The sequence below is a fragment of the Elaeis guineensis genome, chromosome 11, assembly GCF_000442705.2.
Source record: "Elaeis guineensis isolate ETL-2024a chromosome 11, EG11, whole genome shotgun sequence".
Lineage (NCBI taxonomy): Eukaryota > Viridiplantae > Streptophyta > Magnoliopsida > Arecales > Arecaceae > Elaeis > Elaeis guineensis.
Window position 1 is genome coordinate 56,525,115 of NC_026003.2, and position 19,483 is coordinate 56,544,597.

Below are 19,483 nucleotides of genomic sequence, written 5' to 3' on the forward strand. Positions count from 1 at the left end.
CATATAGATATCTTTCTCAAGATATCCATTTAGAAAGACAGTTTTCACATCCATTTGTCAAATTTCATAATCATGAAAGGCTGTGATCGCAAGCAGAGTATGGATGGATTTCAGCATGGCTACAAACGAAAAGATTTTATGATAGTCAATACTTTCGCGTTAACTATAAGCCTTCACAACTAACCTTATCTTATAAGTCTCTATCTTACCATCCGACCCAATTTTCTTTGTGTAAATCTATTTACACCAAATAGATACAATACCTTCAGGTGGATCTACTGAGGATCAAATCTGATTGGAATGCATGGAGTTAATTTCTGACTTTATCGCTTCCATCCATTTCTCAGAGTCTATATCTAATATTGCCTCATCGTAGGTCTTGGGATCATTCTTAATATCTTTATCTCCCACAAGGAATACTTTCTCTAAATCCTCTGTAAGAATATCTAAGTATCCTTCAGGAGGATAGAAGATCCTACTTGATCTACAAGGTAGAGGAGGTATCACATCTGCTAACTCTTTATTGGATTCAAGTTTTTGGACTCGATGCTCTTCAGAGACTTTCTCTTCAAACTCAATTTTCCTCCCACTGCCTCCATCTTGGATAAACTCTTTTTCTAAGAAGACGGCATGATGGCTCATAATCACATTGTGATTCTCAGAAAGATAGAAGTAGTATCCCATGGTTTTCTTAGGATATCCTATAAAGCGAACCCTAAAAGACCTAGCCTCTAACTTATCCGTCTGCTGTCACTTGACATGGTCCGGACATCCTCAAATCTTGAGATACCTAAGAGTTGGCTTCTTACCATGCCATAACTCATATGGTGTGGTAGGAACGGATTTAGAGGGAACCCGATTCAAAAGATAAATTACAAAAAGTAATACATGTCCCTAGAAAAAGATAGGAAGATCTGTGAAGCTCATCATGGATCGGACCACATCTAATAGGGTTTGATTTCTTCTTTCAGATATCCTGTTGTGCTGGGGCATCCTTGGAGGAGTCCACTATGAGACTATGCCATTATCCTTGAGATAGGTTTGAAATTCTCCACTAAGGTATTTTCCTCTTTGATCTGATCAAAAAATTTTTATGGGCTTTTCGGTTTATTTTTCTACTTCATGTCTGAACTCTATGAACTTTTCAAAAACTTCAAATTTTTGGTGCATCAAATATACAAACCCATACCGTGAATAATCATCAGTAAAAGTTATGAAATAGATATAGCCACCCCTGACTTGTACATCGAATGGACCACACACGTTAGTGTGTACTAGGGCTAATATCTCAGTGATCATTTTCTCTTGTCCCACAAGGATAGTTTGACTATTTTTTCTTGAAGACACGATTCATAAACTAGATAAGCTCGAAAGTCAATAGTCCAAGAAGACCATTTTTCTCTAGTTTGCTGAGTCAGTTTTTTCAAATATGACCTAGCCTAAGGTGCCACAGATATTTTTGACTAATGCTATCTCTAAGTCTCTTAGACCCTGTGGCATTCACAACTTGCTCGTTAATATTTACACTTGCATCCATATACAAATGATAAAGACAGTCAATCAAAAAAGTATGTGCAACAACTTTATTTTTGAATTAAATTGAACATATATCTTTATTGAAATAAAAATTATAATTATCCTGTGCCAGCACAGAGATAAAAATCAAATTCTTACTGACTATAGGTGCATAAAAATAGTTTTTTAAAATTAAACTGAATCCTAATGGTAGTCATAGAGTCTAGGTCCCGACGACCACAGCAGCAAGCCTTGCTCCATTGCCGACCCAAAGAGTGATCTCGCCTTCCCTCAGTCCTCTTACTTCTTCAAAATCCTGCATAGAAGTGCACAAATGAGTATTTGATTCAGAATCTAGAACCTAACTAGAAGAAGAAGAAACTGTTAGATTAGTTTTAATAACGAGCATATCAGATGTACCTTCAGAAGGCCTATCTTTCTTCCTGCTCTTGACAGTCGTCAGGTAGGCTAGACAGTTCCTCCTCCAGTGGCCTTCGACGTTGCAATGGAAATACTTTTCCTTATCATCAGCCTTCTTCCAAACCTATTTCTTGGGGTTGGCCTCATTCTTCTACTTCTTCACAGGTTTCTTCTTCTTCTTAAAAGAAAACTTTTTTTTGAAGGAAGTCCACTCCACAGCCAGAATTGTACCCTTTAAACTCTTCAAGGTGCCCTCTGCTATTACCAGCATATTCAATAACTCAGATAAAGTACTATCGATTTTATTCATATGATAGTTCATAATAAACTATTCATATGAATTAGGAAGAGACTGGAGGATCAAATCCACCTACAATTCCTTATCCATGTTCATACCGAGCTTCTGATGCTCCTCGATGTCCTTGATCATTATTAAATAATGATCATTGACGGATTGTCCATCATGCATCTTCACTCTAAAAAATCTTCGAGAGACCTCAAAGTGAGTTGTGTGACTCTATTCACCATACAATTCTTGCAGGTGATTTAGTATCTCTCTGGCAGTCCTCATATCTTCATGCTGCTATTGAAGATCAATGGACATGGATGCCAAAATATAACATTTAGCCTTATTATCTTCGTCCATCCACTTTTCAAGAGCAGCTCATTGATCAGGGGATGGATGAGCAGATAACACAAGCACATCCTGATCAAGAACATGGGTGAGTATTTTAGAGCTGAGAATTATTTTCAAATTTTAGAGTCAGTCTTTGCAGTTGGTACCGATCAACCTATTGGTATCGAGGATATAGGCTAAAGAGTTGGAACTCGATATGGTTATCTACAGAGAGAATAGTTTCTAGTTAGATATTTGTACTTATAAAATTATTTATTCTAGAAACTTTAAAAATAAACAAAAGCTCCTATTATTTTCTTAAATCTTCCACACTCCTCAGGTGGAGAAATAAAAATCTATACACAATCGATTTTAAGTGGATACTGCGGTCTCATTAATATATACACACCTTATTGAAATTTGAGATTTGGAGTATGCATGTGTATTTCAAAATTTTATTTTCTAAACACTATAGTAAAATACAAGATTAAAATATTTTTAATCTGAATTATGCATGCATAAAAATATAAAACCACAAGGATCTAGTTCAAGTGCTGAAATTGGCATATGCTAAAATTCAGATTGTGATCAATTCACATACTTGTTTCGCAATCTTTTTCTTCAAATCTGAATCTAAAAGAGAAGAAGGTTTCTTCTAGCCATATAAGTGTCTAACCTTTATGGGTATCCACTTGGGACCAGTCTAGAATAGCCCTCTAAAAATTTAATTTTTTTTCTCTAAAAAAATTTAGCCTGCTGAATCTGAATAAATCCTAGATCGCGATCAATGCTTGATCTCTTTTCTTAATCTTCTTCTTCTCCTCTTCTTTAATCTTTCTTCTTACTTTGTACTACTGCTAGACATCAGTAAACAGTAGTAAGAGGATGCCCAACTAGTCCTTGGCATGAGGAAGAAGGGACACCCAAGATGGGGAGTGTGGATGCCCAAAGGAGAAGAAGAGAAAGGGAGAGGAAAAGAGGGCGTGGGGAATCCTTTTAGGTGTAAGGGGCTGTTGGTTTGAATGCTTAAGGGACCTTAGGAGAGGTCCCTTTATATAGGCATGAGGATTGAATTCTATTCAATCTCATAATACAAGTCCAACTTGCTTTCGGTTTCCTAATAACTTAAGTTATTCAACTTACATTAGGAATCCTATTAGGTGCCAACTCTTGAAGCCCTTGCACCCATTATTTCACACCTTCTTTTGCATCCAAGGGATGCCCCATATCAGATTAATAAGCCCTCTAATCATAGGACACGTCTAACTTGATCAAATCAAGGTGGTGCCCCATAATAACTATAAAAAAAAATTAATTAGCAACTTACACCCTAATTTAATTGATCCATAACCTTAGACACTCAACAATTGAAGTCTCATAAACTTTATTCATATAGATTATTAGCAGATAATTATATTTAAATTATCTTATCAAATAAGAAATCTCAACAGAATGAGAAATTGGGTCCAACCATGTGCTAGCAAAGTTACCTTGAACCCAATCAGATTTCTCTAAACCCAATTGATACTTCATAAGTTCAATTGCTAACTCCAGGCCTAATTTATTTGTTGTGTGACCCCATAGGTTCAATTCTATTTGGTAGTAAGATATATAATGATCTCTATCAAAGTATCATTGAAACTCTTTTCAATGGATCGAAATAATTTTACTTTAACTCATCAAGGATTGTCGATCCCGAACAACCCTAGTGAGCTCTCACAATCCATCAGTAACATCTAGCAATATGTAGTGACAATCCAGTAGAACTGAAATGAATCTCTAGGTATAGTTAACGTGTAATTCAGTCCCTCTATTGTGAGTCCCAACTAGATGGTAGGTCATGAATAAATCATCAAACCTCATCATCAGTCATATGATAGATTCAATTAGCTCAAATCTAGTTATGATTTCTATGAAAACTCTTTTCCATCAATCACACTACTGTGGTCATAGATTCTCAGACTTAGCTTCTCAAATCTCATAGGACCACTCCTTTCTACCAAGGATGATAGATTCCATCTTGATGTGCACTCTACCTCTATAGTGGACTAAATATTGCCAACATCCACTATAAGGGCTCATTGAGATCCATGTTTATGTGTCAGTCAAACTCCAATTGTCTCACTGTAAGTAATAGTATAATCTTAGATCAAAAAATCATTCACACAACTACAGCATCAAGATGATCACTGATGATCGAGTAGAAATCCAAGTGATCTCTCATATGGTCATGTTTAGTACTAGTTATTCTCTAACAACTATCCGCACTCGTCACTCAATGTCTCTATACTGTAGATCAGAGACTCATCTATCTCGAAAGAAGCAATATGTGCGTCAGTCTATCCAGATCGATCATCATCTTCATGATGATCCTATGATCGGGAGCATTTAGAAATCAAATACATGTCTCTAATTCTCAATACCTTGAGAATGTGTATCGAAACTAATTCTATGGATAATTTAAGGGCACATCACACTTGAATGAAAAATAAATTTATCTTTTTATTGATCTAATTAATGTATTGAGTATAAAATTATATCCTAGAGTTATTACAATGTGTCAGCCATATTGGCTTCTAAGACATGCATCTTACAATCTCCCACTTGGACTAAAGCCAATTGATCATAAATCTAAGTCCCATCTTCTCATGGTGGACTTTTATTTTTGATTAGCTCAACTGCTTAGACAATGGGTCTGCCATATTATCTGTAGAGTCTACTCTTCATACCTTGATATATTTTTTTTGAGGTAGTCACGTATAATATGATACTGCCGCTCGATGTGCTTCAATTTCTTATGAGACCTTGGTTCCTTAGCAAGTGCTATGGCTTCATTGTTGTTGCAATAAAATGGTATGGCATCCAATGTCATAACCTTAAGTTTCGCAACGAAGTTTTTGAACCAGAAGCCTTCCTTTGTAGCATCTGAAGCAGCGATATACTCAGCCTCTGTGATCGAATATACTATGATGCGTTGCTTGGAACTCTTCCAGCTAAGTGCACCACCATTGCAAATGAACATATATTCTGATGTAGACTTTCTATCATCAAGATTAGATATGAAGTCTGAGTCAGTTTACCCCTTGACTCGCAACTCAGAATTCCCTCCAAAGATCAAAAATAAATCCTTAATCCTTCTCAAGTACTTAAGGATATTCTTCACAGCTATCCAGTGCTCCTCGTCTGGATTCGAATGATACCTACTCGTGATACTCACAACAAGGGCAATATCAGGTTGAGTACATAGCATGGCATACATGAGGCTCCTTATGATCGAGGTTTAAGGAATCCTACTCATGCGCTGCACCTCCTCAGATGTGGTCGAACACATTATCTTGGAGAGACTAATACTATGCCTAAGAGATAAAAGATCTCTTTTGGAGTTTTTCATGCTAAACCTCTTCAGCACTTTCTCTATGTATAATTTTTGTGATAGGTCTAGCATCTGTTTAGGTCTATCCCTATTAACTTTTATTTCAAGAACATAGGATGCTTTCCTTAGATCATTCATAGAGAATTTCTTGGACAACCATCTTTTGACCGTGGTCAGTATGAAAATATCATTCTCAATGAGAAGAATATCATCCACGTACAATACAAGAAATGTTATTGCACTCTCACTGACCCTTTTATATACACATGGTTCCTCTTCATTTGTGATGAAATCAAATGATTTGATTGCCTCATCAAAATGATGGTTCCAACTTCGAGAAGCTTGCTTTAATCCGTATATAGATCTTTGCAGCTTGTGGACTCTGTGATCACCATCGCTAGATGTGAAACCTATAGACTGCTCCATATAGATATTTTTCTTAAGATATCCATTCAGGAAGGCATTTTTCATATCCATTTGCCAGATTTCATAATCATAGTAAACTGCAACAGCAAGCAAAGTATGGATGGATTTTAACATGGCTACGGACGAGAAGGTTTCCTGACAGTTCATACCCTCACATTGGCTATAACTTTTAGTCACAAGCCTAGCATTATAGGTCCCTACCTTATCATCGGTACCTATCTTCCTTTTGTAGATCTATTTACACCCAATGGGTATAATACCCTCAGGTGGATCCACTAAAGTCCAGACTTGGTTCGAGTGCATCGAGTTAATTTCTGACTTCATAGTATCTAATCATTTCTCAAAATTGATGTCAGACATCACCTTGTCAAAGGTGGTAGGATCATCACTATGACCCCTATCTCCCATAAGGAACATTTTCTTTACATCCTTCGTAAGCATATCCATGTACCTTATAGGAGGTCAGGAGATCCTACTAGATCTACGAGGTGGTTGAGGAACATCTACTACTAGCTCATGGATAACGGGTTCTTGAGGATCTATAGCTCTTGGCTCTTCAGAGATCTTCTCTTTGAGCTCAACTAACCTCCTACTGCCACCATCCTGGATAAATTATTTTTCTTGAAATATGATATTTTGACTCATAATCACATTATGGTCTTATAGAAAGTAGAAGTAGTATCCCATGGATTCTTTAGGATACCCTATAAAGCGAGCTATAATAGATCTATCCTCTAATTTATCTACCATCTGTCACTTGATATAGGCTAGAAATCTCCAAGTCTTAAGATAACTAAACTCGACTTCTTACTGAACCATATCTCATACGGTATGGTAGGAATGGACTTTGTTGGAACCCTATTCAATAGGTGAATTGCGATTAACAAGGCATGTCCCCAAAGATATAAGGATAGATCAGTGAAGCTCATCATGGATCTGATCATATCCAATAGGATCCTGTTCTTCCTTTCAGACACCCCATTGAGCTGAGGTGTTCTAGGAGATGTCCATTGAGAGACTATGCTGTTATCCTTAAGATATCTTAAAAAATTTTTACTAAGATATTCACCTCCTCGATCAGATCAAAAAACCTTAATGGGTTTGTCTATTTATTTTTTTACTTCATGTCTGAATTCTTTGAACCTTTCAAAGGCCCCAGACTTGTGTTTCATTAGATATGATTATCCGTACCTAGACAGATCATTGATAAATATAATGAAGTAGGTATAACTATCTTTGATCTGCACATCAAATGGTCCACACACATCGATATGTACTAGGGCAAGTAACTCAGTGGTCCTTTCCCCATGTCCTACAAAGGATAACTTGATCATTTTTTCTCGAAGATAGGATTCGCAAGCTAGATACGACTCTGGTTAAGAGAGTCAAGGATCCCATCCTTCTCCAGTCTATTTATCTTGTCCTCTCCAATATGGCCTAGTTTATGGTGCCACAAGTACTTCTGGTTAATTTCATCTTTGGGTCTCTTTTGGCTTACGGCACTCACTATTTGTTCATTTAGGTTCACATTCGCATCAACATGCAAGTGATAAAGATTGTCAATTAAAAGATCTCATATAATCAATTTATTTCATAAATAAATGAAATAAAAGTCTTTATTGAAATAAATTTTAAAAACTTCCTGTTCCAGCACAGACACAAAAATCAAATTTCGATTAGCTACAGGAACATAATAACAGTCCTTTAAATCTAATCTAATATCAGATAGTAATCGAAGAGAGTAAGTGCCAAGGGCCTCTGCAGCAATCTTTGCTCCATTATCGATCCAAAGGTGTTAGATGTATGTCCTAGAAGCTAATATGGCTGACATATTATAATTAATTTAGGATATAATTTTGTACTTAATATATTGATATGATCAATAAAAGAATAAAATCTTTTTTATTTAAGTAGAATGTGTCATTGAATCATTCATGAAATTAGTTTTGATATATACTCTCAAGGTGTTGAGAATTAGAGACATATATTTAATTCCTGAAGGCTCCGATCATAGGATCATTATGAGGATGGTGATAAATCTGAATAGACTGGTGCACAAATCACTTCTTTCAAGATAGATGGGTCTCTAATCTACTACGTAGAGACACAGGATGATGAGTATGGATAATTGTTAGAGAACAATGAGCACTGAGCGTGACCATATGAGAGATCATTTGGATTTCTATTCAATCGTCAGTGATTATCTTGATGCTGTAGTTGTGTGACTGATCCTTTGATTTGAGATGGTACTACTACTTGTAGTGAGGCTGCTGGAGTTTGATTGATATATAAATATGGATCTTAATGAGCCCTTATAGTGGATATTGGCGATAGTTGGTCCATTGTAGGAGTACGGTGCGTATCAAGATAGGATCTATCAACCTTGATAGAGAGGAGCAGTCCTATGAGATTTGAGAAGCTAAGTCCATGAATCTATGAAATTGAGAAGCTAAGACCACAGTAGAGTGATTGATGGAAAAGAGTTTTCATAGATATCACATTTGGACTTGAGCTAATCAAATCTATCATATGATTGATATTGAGATTTGATGATTTATTCATGATCTGCCATCTTGTCGGGACTCATGATAGAGGAACTGAATCACACATTAACTATACCTAGAAGTTTATTTCAGTTCTACTGGGTTGCCACTATATATTGCTAGGTGTCACAAGTGGATTGTGAAAGCTCACTAGGATTATTTTGAATCAGCAATCCTTGATTGAGTTAGAGTGGAATTATTTCAACCCATTGAAAAGAGTTTCAATGATACAATGATAGAGATCATTGTATATCTCACTACCAGATAGAATTGAACCTATGAGGTCACACAACAAAGAGATTAGGTCTGGAATAAGAAATTGAGCTTATGAAGTGTCAATTGGTTTAGAAAAACTCATTGAATCCATGGTAACCTTGCTAGCACATGGTTAGACCCAATTCATCTTTCCGTTAGGAGTACTTATTTTATAAGTTAATTCTAACTTAATTATCTGTTGATTACTTGTATGAATAAGATTCATGAGACTTCAATTATTGGGTGTCTAAGGTTATAGATCACATAAATTAAGGGTGCAAGTCCCTTATGAATCTCCTTAATAGTTATTATGGAGTGCCAATTTGAATTATTCAATTTGGGCATGTCCATTGATTAGAGGGCCTTTAGTTCTCATATGGGGTCTCTCTTGAGTGCAAAAGAGGGTGTCTAATTATGGGTGTAAGGGTTCTAATAATTGACGCCTAATGGGCTTCCTAATGTAAGTTAGATAACTTAAGTTAATAGAAATTCTAATGCAAGTAGGACTTGAACTATATGATTGAATATGATTCAATCTTTGTGCCTATAAAAGGGGACCTCATCTAAGGTCCTAAATCCATCCAAGCTGCCCCCTCTCCATGCCCAAAGGAGCTCCCATGCCCTCTCTTCCTCCCTCCTTCTCTTCTCCTTAGGCATCCCCACGCCATACAACTTAGGATGCGTGTCCCAAGTTGTCTCACACCCAAGGTGTTGGCATCCCACTTTTGGCTAGTTGCTGGTGTTTTGTAGTAGCAAAGAGTAATAAGAAAGAGCCTAAAGAAGAGGAGAAAAAGAAGATCAAGGAGAAAGATCAATCGTTGATCGCGATCCAGGCTTCGTTCAGATTCAATAGGCTAAATTTTGAAGAATCAAAATTTAAATTTTAGAGGGCTGCTCCAGACTGATCCTAAGTGGATGCTCATAGAGGTCAGATACTTCTATGGCTAACAGAGAGCCTCATCTCTTTCAGATCTAGATTTGAAGAAAGAGATTGCAAAAAAAATTTATGATTTGATCATAATTTAAATTTCAGTATTTATCAATTTCAGTATATGAAATAGATCCATGTGGTTTTATATTTTTATGCATATAAAATTTAGATTAAAATTATTTTAATCTTATTCTCTACTGTGGTGTTTAGAAAATTAAATTTTTGAAATACATATGCATGCTTCAAATCTCAAATTCCAACAGTGGTATCAAAGCCATGAATTTTCATATGCTAAATTTGATATACATATTTTTAAAAAGATTTTAAAATTAATTTTTTCTTGATATATGAGATGTATAGATGGATCTTCAAATCTAAAATTTAATTTTAGGTTTAATTTTAAAACATATAGTCGATATGTTGATGCATGCATAGATCTAAAAATTGATCTAAAAAGAGTTCTAGTTCATGTGAAATAGTTCATGCATGAAACCTAAATTTTTTATGATCTGAATTTTGATTCATATATATGATATACAATTATATATTTAGATCATAAATTTGATTTTAATCTGATCTATGATTAGTATATGAGATATATGAAATCATATTTAGATCTAAAATTTTGTTTAGATCTGATTTTATATGCACATATGTGATATATGTTTGTGTGTTAGAACTTGAAAATTATTTTTATATTTTAATACTTACTTTTATGCAAAAAATTTAGATCTGAAATATGACTTTAGAATCTAAAATTTATGTTTGTGAATAAGGGTTTTGGTCATGGGAAAATCAAAAAAAATTAGGCCATGTAATAGGATTATATCTAAGATTTTAATTTAAGTCATATGGGTCTAACTCGATTAAGTAATTGATCAAACCAAGTCAAGTGTTGATAAGGGTCAGACTAATTAAGTTAGTGATCATATAATTATTGTTGATCAAATCGAATGAATCCCATATGCATAATCGATTAACCTAAGAACCTAATTTGACTCACTAGTTGGAGCTCAATTCGCTTAAGCTAACCAATTCTGATCAATCATTTTATTGGTGTCTATGGCAAGTTAATGAGACATGGTTATTTAATTGGTTCCATTAGCCAACTTGACAAATTTAATTGGTGTCTAAGGAAGGCAACGGGGGACCCCACTATTCTTTACTTACCTGGCCAACTTGAAAGATTGGATCTAGAATTAGGTTGCTTAGCGGTTTGGTTTAGCCCATGCCAATTAGATTGATCATATGATGATTGATTAGATGAGACCTAAAACCAAACCTCCCCATTAATATTAAGTCTATAAGTCTTCCATCGTTGTAGATGTGTGGGTGTGTTACCAACATTGATTGTTCTTGGCTAGTCACAGTGGTTTAGTTGTATCGGGAACACGCAACCAATCTATTAGCAAAGAGTTGCTCCATGGTAAGGATGGGGTTGGGCCCAATAACTGTTAGGTGAGGGACCCAATGACAGCCTTGCACCTGCTTGTGAACGGTGGGTTGGGCTTAACTAAGAAGTATGAGCAATAACTGTTAGATGAGCCCACATAACTTAGACACCAAGTAGCTGCAACATGCTTAGTGAAGCATCTGGGCAAAGAGTTGCCTACGCATCGGTGTGCATGTTACCAATAAATGTTAGGTGAGATGTATATTATCGGTGGGATCGCGCACCCACTAGGAATCCTTTGTCATGTCAGAATTTTTGTTTTCTTTTCAGAGAGTGGAGAGATCTGAAAAATTAGTGGGAGTCATTATTTGTATCTTAAAGTTTCTAGAAGCAAATTATAAAATTAAGTGTAAAAATATAACTTGAATCTCTACTCTTGCAGTTAAACCATTATGTCGTCTCAAACCCTCTAGCTCACATCCTTAAAACCAATCATTTGATCGGTAATAATTTTAAAGACTGGCTCAAAAACCTCAGGATTGTCCTGACTTTAGAAAATTAAGTCATATTCTCGATCAGGATCCAGTTGTGTTGTCAACCATCCTATTGCTGAGTAGACAACTACTTTTAAAAAGTAGACGGATGAAGATAGTTGGATCAAGTGTTATTGTTGGCATCCATGTCAAACGAGTTGCAAGGCTAGCACGAGCATATGCTCCACAGCCCGGCCATTATTACCAACCTACAAAAGTTGTATGGTGAGCAGAGCCGTACTGTGCACTTCGAAGTGTCCAAAAGATTTTTCAACCTGAAGATGCATGAGAGGCAGTCTGTCGATGAGCACTATATGATAGTGATTAAGGACATTGAGGAGCTTGAAAAGCTCGGGCTGGATATGCAAAAAGAATTATAGATAGATCTGATCCTTCAATCCCTTACTAGTTTATATGGTCAATTCATCATAAATTTTATATGAACAAACTTGACTGCACTATTTTTGAACTTGTCAACATGTTGGTCATAATGGAGGGTACCTTAAAGAGTTCAAGGAGCTCTGTTCTTACTATGGAGTGGACTTCTTCTTTTAAGAGAAAGTCTATTGGAAGGAAGAAAGCTAAATCTGCAAAGAAGTAGAAGAAAGAGAGCAAGCCAAAGAAGGATGGTCCAAAGGCGGTTGAGGCAAAGGGAAAGTGTTTCCACTATCATGCTGAAGGCTACTAGAGGAGGAACTATCTAAAATACCTGAAGAGCCTAAAGACCAAAAAGGCTAATAAACCTTCTGAAGGTATGTTCGTAATTAAATCTAACCTTATGGTTTTTTTTACTTCTAGTTGAATATTGGACTCTGGCTCGAGTGCTCATATATGTACCTCAATACAGGGTATGATAAAAAGTAGGAGGTTGAAGGAAGGTGACATGATCCTTCAGATCGATAATGAAGCAAAGATTGCTGCAGAGGTCGTTGGCACTTACTCTTTTCGATTACCGTCTATGTTAGATTAGATTTGAAAGACTGTTATTATGTTCCTGTAGCTAATCAAAATTTAATTTTCGTATCTGTGCTAGCATAGGAAGGTTTTAAAATTAGTTTCAATAAAGACTTTTGTTTCATTTATTTACAAAATAAATTGATTGCATGAGGTCTTTTAATTGATAGTCTTTATCACTTGCATGTTGATGCAAATATAAATCTGAACGAGTAAATAGTGAGTGCTGTAGGCCAAAAGAGATCCAGAGATGAAATTAACCAGAAGTACTTGTGGCACCATAGACTAGGCCATATTAGAGAGGACAGGATAAACAAACTGAAAAAGAATGGAATCTTTGGCTCTCTTTGCCTAGAGCCATATCCAGCTTGTGAATCTTGCCTTCGAGGAAAGATGGCCAAGTTACCCTTTGTAGGATATAGGAAAAAGATCATAGAGTTACTTGCCCTAGTACACACCGACATGTGTGGGTCATTTGATGTGCAAGCCAGGGGTGGTTACACCTACTTCATTACCTTTACCGATGATTTGTCTAGGTACGGGTATGTGTATCTAATGAAACACAAATCTGAGGCCTTTGAAAAGTTTAAAAAATTAGGCATGAAGTAGAGAAGCAGATAGGTAAACTCGTTAAGGTTCTTCAATTTGATCGAGGAGGTGAATATCTTAGTCAAAAATTTTTGAGATATCTTAAGGACAACGGTATAGTCTCTCAGTGGACCCCTCTTGAAACATCTTAGCTTAACGGGGTATCCGAAAGGAGGAATAGGACCATATTGGATACGGTCAGGTCCATGATGAGCTTCACTAATCTATCTTTATTTCTTTAGGGACATGCCTTGTTAACTGCCATTCACTTGTTAAATCGGGTTCTTTCAAAGTTTGTTCCTAGCACACCGTATGAGATATGGTTTGGTAAGAAGTTGAGTCTGGGTTATTTAAGATTTGGGGATGTCCGACCTATGTCAAGAGACAGATGATGAAAAAATTAGAGGATAGATCTATTATAGCTCACTTTATAGGGTACCCAAAAGAATCTATGAGATACTACTTTTACTTTCTACAAGATCATAATTTAATTGTGAGTCAAATACTGTATTTCTAAAAAAATAATTTATCTAGGATGGTGGTAGTGGGAGGTTAGTGGAGCTCGAAGAGAAGATCTCTGAAGAGCCCAGAGCTATAGATCCTCAGGAACCTATAATTCATGAGCCAGTAGTTGATGTTCCTCTACTACCTCGTATATCTAGCAGAATCTCTCGATCTCCTGAAAGGTACATGGATATGCTTACGAAGAAGTGAAGAAAATATTTTTTATGGAAGATAGGGGTCATACTGATGACCCTAATACCTTTGACGAGCCATGTCTGACATCGATTTTGAGAAATAGTTAGATGCTGTGAAGTCAAAAATTGACTCAATGCACTCGAACCAAGTCTGAACTTTAGTGGATCTACATGAGGGTATTGTACCTATGGGTGTGAATGGATCTACAAAAGGAAGATAGGTACCGATGGTAAGGTAGAGACGTATAAAGCTAGGTTTGTGGCTAAAAATTATAGTCAGCATGAAAGCATTGACTATCAGGAAATCTTCTCGTCGTAGCCATGCTAAAATCTATCCGCACTCTACTTGCTGTTGCAGCTTATTATGATTATGAAATCTGACAGATAAATGTGAAAACTGCCTTCCTGAATGGATATCTTGAAGAAGATATCGATATGGAGCAGGCTATGGGTTTCACATCCGATGATAGTGATCACAGAGTCTGCAAGCTGTAAAGGTCCATATACAGATTAAAGCAGGCTTCTCAAAGTTGGAACTATTGTTTTGATGAGGCAATCAAATCATTTGATTTCATCAAAAATGAAGAAGAACTTTGTGTGTACAAGAGGGTCAGTGGGAGCGCGATCATCTTCCTCGTATTATATGTGGATGATATTCTCCTTACTGAGAACGACATTCTCATACTAACCATGGTCAAAAGATGGTTGTCCAAAGAATTCTTCATGAAAGACCTAGGAGATGCATCCTATATTCTCGAAATAAAGGTCTATAGGGATAGATCTAAATGAATGCTTGACTTGTCACAAAAGCTGTACATAGAGAAGGTGCTGAAGAGGTTCAGCATAAAAAACTCTAAGAGAGGTCTTTTACCTCTTAGGCATGGTATTCATCTCTTCAAGACGATGTGTCCGACCACATCTGAGGAGATTCAGTGCATGAGTAGGATTCCTTATGCTTCAACAATAGGAAGCCTTATGTATGCCATACCATGTACTCGATCTGATATTGCTCCTACTATGAGTGTCACGAGTAGATATCAGTCAAATCCAGATGAGGAGCACTGGATAACTGTGAAGAATATCCTTAAGTACTTAGGAAGGACTAAAGATCTGTTCTTGATCTTTGAAGGTGATTCTAAGTTACGATTCGAGGATGTATTTTTGTTCGATTTACTAGAAAGATTCTGAGTAATCGATCAATGAAGATCGAGTGTACTATAGATGTGTAGGATGAATTTTAGTTTTAATAGTAGTTGTAGAACTGGATGTCATGCCATGATACAGTACTACAAAGATAATGGCACCATAGCCCTTGCTAAAGAGCCAAGATCTCATCAGAAGTCCAAACACAGAGCATCGATATACGCGACTACCTTATATCAAGGTGCGAAGAGTAGACTCCACGATAACGTGGTAGATCCACTGACTAAACAGCTGAGCCAACCAAAAAATGAAAGTCCATCTTGAAAAGATGGGACTTAGATTTATGGCCAATTGGTTTTAGTCCAAGTGAGAGATTGTTAGATGTATGTTCTAGAAGTCAATAGGCTGACACATTGTAATTAATTTAGAATATAATTTTATACTTAATATATTGATATGACCAATAAAAGATATGACCAATAAAAGGGCAAAATTTTTTTATTTAAGTGTAATGTGTCCTTGAATCGTCTATGAAATTAGTTTCGATACATACTCTCAACATGTTGAGAATTAGAGATATGTATTTAATTCTTAAAGGCTTCTAATCATAGGATCATCATGAGGATGGTGATAAATTCGGATAGACTGGTGCATAAATCACTTTCTTCGGGATAGATGGGTCTCTAATCTACTACCTAGAGACACAGGATGACGAGTATGGATAGTTATTAGAGAACAATGAGCACTGAGCGTGACCATACGAGAGATCATTTGGATTTCTATTCAATCATCAGTGATTGTCTTGATGCTGTAGTTGTGTGATTGGTTCTTTGACTTGAAATAGTACTACTGCTTGCAGTGAGACTGTTGGAGTTTGATTGACACATAAACATGGATCTCAATGAGCCATTATAGTAGATATTGGTGACGTTGATCTACTGTAGGAGTAGGATGCACATCAAGATAGGATCTATCAACCTTGATAGAGAAGAGTAGTTTTATGAGATTTGAGAAGCTAAGCCTATGAATCTATGACCACAGTAGAGTGATTGATGGAAAAGAGTTTTCATAGACATCACATCTAGACTTGAGCTAATCAAATCAATCATATGACTGATATTGAGATTTGATGATTTATCCATAACCTGCCATCTAGTCGGGACTCACGATAGAGGGACTGAATCATACGTTAAGTACACCTAGAGATTAATTTCAGTTCTACTGGATTGCCACTATATACTACTAGGTGTCACTGGTGGATTGTGAGAGCTCACTAGGGTTGTTTTGGATCAACAATCTTTGATTGAGTTGGAGGATAATTATTTCGATCCATTGAAAAGAGTTTCAATGATATAATGATAGAGATCATTGTATATCTCACTATCAGATAGAATTAATATATGATGTCACACAACAAAGGGATTAGGTCTGGAATAAAGAATTGAGCTTATGAAGTGTCAATTGGGTTTAAAGAAATCCATTGGGTCCATGGTAATCTTGCTAGCATATGGTTGGATCTAATTTCTCTTTTTTTAGGATTACTTATTTGATAAGTTAATTCTAATTTAATTATCTACTGATTACTTACATGAATAAGATTCATGAGACTCCAATTATTGGATGTCTAAGATTATGGATCACATAAATTAAGGATGTAAGTCCCTTATGAATCTCCTTGATAGTTATTATGGGGTGCCACTTTGAATTGTTCAATTTGGACATGTCCACTGATTAGAGGGCCTTTAATTCTCATATGGAGTGTCTCTTAGGTGCAAAAGAGGGTGTTTAATTATGGGTTCAAGGGCTCTAATAGTTGGCGCCTAATGGGCTTCCTAATGTAAGTTAGATAACTTAAGTTAATAAGAATCCTAATGCAAGTAGAACTTGTATTATATGATTGAATATGATTCAATCTTTGTGCCTATAAAAGTGAACCTTTTTTAAGGTCCTAAATCCATCCAAGTCGCCCCCTCTCCACACCCAAAGGAGCTCCCACGCCCTCTCTTCCTCCCTCTTTCTCTTCTCCTTAGGCATCCCCACGCCATACAACTTGAGACGCGCATCCCAAGTTGTCTCACACGCAAGGTGTTGGCATCCGACTTTTGGCTGGTTGTTAGTATTTTGTAGCAGCAAAGAGCAAGAAGAAAGAGCCTAAAGAAGAGGAGAAGAAGAAGATCAAGGAGAAATATCAAACGTTGATCGCGATCCCGGCTTCGTTCAGATTCAGCAAGCTAAGTTTTGGAGAATCAAAATTCAGATCTTAGAGAGCTATTCCAGACTGATCCTAAGTGGATACTCATAGAGACCAGATATTTATGTGGCTAACAGAGAGCCTCATCTCTTCCAGATATAAATTTGAAGAAAGAGATTGCAAAAAAGGTATGTGATTTGATCATAATTTAAATTTCAGCATATATCAATTTCAGCATATGAAATAGATCTATGTAGTTTTATATTTTTATGCATATAAAATTAGATTAAAATTATTTTAATCTTATTCTCCACTGCGGTATTTAAAAAATTAAGTTTTTGAAACAAATATGCATGCTTCAAACCCCAAATTTCAACAAAAGGATGATGTCACCTTCCTCAACCTCCTACTTTCTATCAGACCCTGCATTGAGGTACATATATGAGCACTCGAGCCAAAGTCTAATATTCAACTAGAAGTAGAAGAAATCGTAAGGTTAGATTTAATTACGAGCATACTTTCGAAAAGTTTATCATCCTTTTTGATCTTTAGACTCTTTAGGTATTTTGGATAGTTCTTCCTCCAGTGGCCATCGGCATGACAGTGAAAATATTTTTTTACTTCAGTCTTACTAGGAACTTTTTTCTTTGGCCTATTCTCCTTTTTTTGCTTCTTAGTAGATTTTGCCTTCTTCTTCTCAGTAGGCTTTCTCTTGAAAGAAGTCCACTCCCAGCAAGAATAGTTCCCCTTGAACTCTTCAAAGTTTCCTTCGTAGTGACAAACATGTTGACCAGTTCAGGTATAGTGCAATTGAGCTTGTTCATATGAAAATTTATAATAAATTGACTATATAAACTTGTAAGAGATTGAAGGATCAAATCCATTGACAATTCCTTTTGTATTTCTAGTCCAAGCTTTTCAAGCTCTTCAATGTCCTTGATCACTGTCATACAGTGCTTATGGACTGTCTGTCCTTCACGTATCTTCAGATTGAAGAGTCTTTTGGATACCTCGAAGCACGCTGTGCAGCTCTACTCACCATACAACTCTTGCAGGTGAGTGATCATAGCCCTGATAGTAGGTATAAGCTCATGCTGGCTTTGCAAATTGTTTGATATAGAAACCAGCACATAACACTTAACCCGACTATCTTCATCCATCCACCTCTCAAAAGCAACCCTTTGCTCAGTAGTAGGACAGTTTGGTAGCACTATGAGTTTATGGTCAAGTACATGATCTAGTTTTTTAGAGGTCAGAATAATCATGAGGTTTCTGAGCCAGTCTTTACAGTTGGTACCAGTCCAACGATTGGTTTCAAAGATGCAGGCTAGAGGGTTCGAGGCTGACATTTTTAACTGCGAGAGTAGAGATCTAAGTTAAACTTTTGTACTTAATGATTATATTTACTTCTAAAGATTTTAAGATGTAAATAATGACTCTCACTAATTTATTGGATCCCTCCACTCTCCGAGAAGGAAACGAAAACCCTAATGCAACAAAGGATTTCTAGTGGGTACTGCGGTCCCACTGATGACATGCATCTCACCTAACAATTATTGATAACATGCACACCGATGCGTAGGTAACTCTTTGCCCAGATGCTTCTCTAAGTATATTGCAGTGACTTGGTCTCTAAGTCATGTGGGCTCACCTAACAATTATTGCCCATACTTCTTAGTTAAGCCCGACCCACCATTTACAAGCAGGTGCAAGACCATCATTGGGTCCCTCACCTAACAGTTATTGGACCCAACCCCATCCTTCCCAGAGCAACTCTTTGCTAATAGAGTGGTTGCATGTTTCCGATGTAACTGAACCACTGTGATCAGTCAAGAACAATTAACGTCGGTAGCACGCTCGCACATCTACAATAGTGGAAGATCTATGAACTTATTATTTATGGA